Raw genomic sequence first — 4,175 nt, 5'->3', positions numbered from 1 at the left:
ACATTCAGCTCCAAAACTTCTAAATATTTGTCTTTCTATGTGGCACATTATTTATTTATTTTTTTAAATGTTTGTTTAATAAACAAATTATTATGTTTTTAAGTCTTTGTTAGTGCATGTTCATTAATGTATAAGTAATCAATGAATATAAAGATTTGTCATCAGGATGTTAATGAGTATTAATTAGAATATAAATATTAAAGAAAGATAATAAAAAATATTTAATAATAAATATGATAGTAGTTTTTTTGTGTACTACCTCGTTAATAGTACTAAAAAAATTTTAAAAACTTGCATAGTAGTACAGCACTTTGATGCTATTTGCAGCCGCCTTCCCCTAAAAGTTAGTGACAGGCTACATCAATCAGATACACTGGCTGGAAAATAAAGGAAAAGGAAATAAAGTGTACGTAACGATTTTGTGTGCAATATTATTTTGTCACTCTTGGCAGCTTTTGCGTGCACTAAACATACTTTGAAGTATTATATTATTTAGGGAAAATGGCATTTTTTTCCCTTGAGTTATATACTTATAGCATTTTTCTCCTCTGAATTATTTAAGTGGCTTTTTTCCTCCCTGAAATGTTAAATGGACATATTTACCCTTAAAATAAATATTTCATTTATTTTTCTTCTCCAACAAATTATTACTATCATTTGGTTCAAACCAAACAGATAATATAGCACCAAACCAAAATATTCCAATTACAATTTATAATCAAAATGCGATATTTAGAGTTTATTAAAATCGTGAACTGGAATGGTCGGTTCATGTTCCGAACTGAAAAAATAAAATACATTTATTGTTGAATTTAGACTATTTTAAAATAAAAAAATAAAATTTTAAAATAAAGACGGTTCAAAATCGCGAACCGGATCCAGGTCCGCCGGTTCACGGTTCATGATCCAGTTTTTTTTATTCTTAAATTTAATAAATTGAAATCTAAATATTGGATTCTAGATCTGAATTATAACCGAAAACTTTTAATTCGATTGCTATAATGTCTGGTTCAGTTCGAACCGAACCGTGGTAATCACTACATATACACAATAATTTGTTGGAGAAGTAAAATAAATAAAATGTTTACTTTAAGGGTAAAAATGTCAATTTAATATATTAGGGGGAAAAACCACCACTTTTAAAATAATTAAGGGGGCTAATGTGCTTACATAAATAATTGAGGGGGAAAAAGTGCTATAAATATATAACTTAGGGGGGAAAAGAGCCATTTTCCCTATTATCTATTAAGGAAAATACGATCTTAGAACATTAATTATATCTATATTTAAGACTCTGTTCATCAATTATTATTATATACTTCATCTGTCTCATTTTATATGTCTTACTTATTATTCATTAGTCAAATTTAACTCTTTCTTTTTTGTTTATTTTCTTTTGTATTTTTAGTTATTTTTAAATTTAATTTTTTTGTTTAATAATACTTTTAGTATAGTTTCTAAAAATATAAACTTTATGTACTAATACCAAACTTAATATTATAAAAATTGAATATTACTAATTCAAATAAGCATTATGTATTTAAACACTTTGTTGTTTCCATGTCAATAGGTTGGAGTGCGTCTCCAACAATCTATAACCATCTTCAATTCATATATCATTTTCATTTTCTTAAAAACAAAAAGAGCGAATTCCATTTTTAGTCCTATTGTTATAGGTGCTTTTCCAATTTTAGTCCACCATAATTATTTTTGCTACATTGCATCCACTATTATTAAAAGTGTTCTAATTTTAGTCCATTTTAAGATTTTTCGTGGACTAAAATTGAAACACTTTTAATAATAGTGGACGCAATGTGACAAAAATAATTATGGTGAATTAAAATTGGAATGACCCGTATAACAGTAGGACCAAAAATGGAATTCACTCAAACAAAAATAAAAGAAAGAAAACAGTAGTACTACCATAATACTATCTAATTACCTTCTCAATTTTCCATTTACAATAAGACATCACAAAAGACAAACATATTAGATCATAATTAATATGAAAAATAATTTATATGAAACTGTTTGTTCATCACTCAGAGAAAAGCTGATATGGAAAACTTAGATGAATATACATATATATTGTAAGTCACAAATCAATGTATGCCATTTTAGCATCCATTTAATTACTTAAATGTTCTTCAAGAATATTTGTAAGAAACTTAAACATTACGAATAAGACCTACTTGTCCTATATTGCACTACTATAGAAATATGCAACCAAACATATAAATATCACCGTAGATTAATATTTAGAAACATAAACACACATTGTTTAACTAAAAAATAAACATTTAACTTTGAAGTTAAAGACAAGCTCAGCTAAGTATATACATGTTTATAAATCTTGAAAGCTAACAATTCTTCATTATGAATGAAGAAAATCGATATACATGAAAATTTAATGGAGTGAATTTGAGAAAACTTTAATTTATGAAATGACCACAATATGTCATTTAAAAATTTAAAATATACGATTAATTTTAACAAAATAGGTTAGATTAGCACTCCGCTTATCTTTTATAGTATTTTCTTTAAAAGTATATTATATTTAATTTCCTTAAATAACAGTTAATGGGAAAAAAATATAAAATAATGTACATAATATAAGATATAAAATAGATCTCATAATTGTTCTAAAATATAAATAAAACTACCCTTATAGTTTTGCTATTTATAATTTAATGCTTAAGAGAGAGTGAGATATATACCCATTCGTCTAAAGACTCCATTTTCAATACGAGGAGATAGGATTATGTTTTCCGATCGGAATATCATATTAACATATATCTAAGCTAATAATAAATTTACATAAAAAGGAGACAGTAATATGGATGAGAACGGATAGAGTTGTATTGAATAATTGTATTTATAATTGTATAAATTAACGGTATATATAATGAGGGAGTCTCAGGGAGACTTTCTAACTCAAATACATAGAGCTCTAATACTCCCTCTCAAGCACAAGGTACATTGTACACCGGTAACTTGTAGTTTGTCCATAAGAAAAGAAAATCAAGGACCAAGTAGAGCCTTTGTAAAGATATCTGCCAATAGATCCTTGGTTGAAATGAAGTTAACCTGTATTGATTGAGTGTTCACCTATGCAATGTAATCAGCATTTTTTTTTTCACTCGTTCATTTGAATATAATATTGCCTATATTTGGATGGTCGTGTATATGTACAAATGGCTGGATAGTACGATTGTGCATTCGTGTGTGCTGGTTGTGCAACCTAGTGTTATAAGTTGTGCACCGTAGGCCGGTGAGTTGTGCATTAGTGCACATAGTTCAGTGCAACGTAGGAGATTGAGATGTCCACGGTAGAATTTTTAAAAGATGTTAGAATGCACAACTATAGACTTATCGATGCACAACACTCTGTATAGGAATGCACAACTTTTTGTATAGTAATACACATTCTAATAAGACTAATTTACCCATAAATTTATATTTTTTAATATTTTAAAGAGATTTGTTGCCTTAATCCATGTGATCTGTTCCTTTTTAATCTCACCCTTGCTTTATTATGATTTAATGGACTAGATTAGTCCTCGCGTCCTCACCTAAAGTTAGACGCTCACTTGATCCTCACCCTATATATATATATATATATATATATATATATATATATATATATATATATATATATATATATATATATATATATATAGGGTTGAGTTCAAATGAGGACAACAATATATAGAAGACTGTGAGGACAAATAATGGGCACACAACAAATTAATATCAGGCACACAACTTAATACATAATGGCACACAAGAATAAATGTAAACATCAGATTTCAAACCCTGCTCTATAAATTAACAAATCTAGCCCGCGACATACAAACTGTGACACACGACTACATTCGCCATGCACACGACATACCGGCTAATGGCACACACTACATCTGTCCTCACAGTCCTCTATAATATACTTGTCCTCATTTGAATACACATCTATATATATATATATATATATATATATATATATATATATATATATATATATATATAATTTTCAAATACGATTGCACCGTATCCGGATACGATTAATTATATTTTTCATTTACTGCCAAACAAAGTGACTCCTACTTAAACATATTACCATTACCAAGTATTCAATTTGCATTATTATTCCGATACTAATGTTTGAACCAAACACAACC

The sequence above is a fragment of the Ipomoea nil genome, unplaced genomic scaffold (genome assembly GCF_001879475.1).
Source record: "Ipomoea nil cultivar Tokyo-kokei standard unplaced genomic scaffold, Asagao_1.1 scaffold0937, whole genome shotgun sequence".
Taxonomy (NCBI): domain Eukaryota; kingdom Viridiplantae; phylum Streptophyta; class Magnoliopsida; order Solanales; family Convolvulaceae; genus Ipomoea; species Ipomoea nil.
This window is presented reverse-complemented; position numbering follows the sequence as displayed.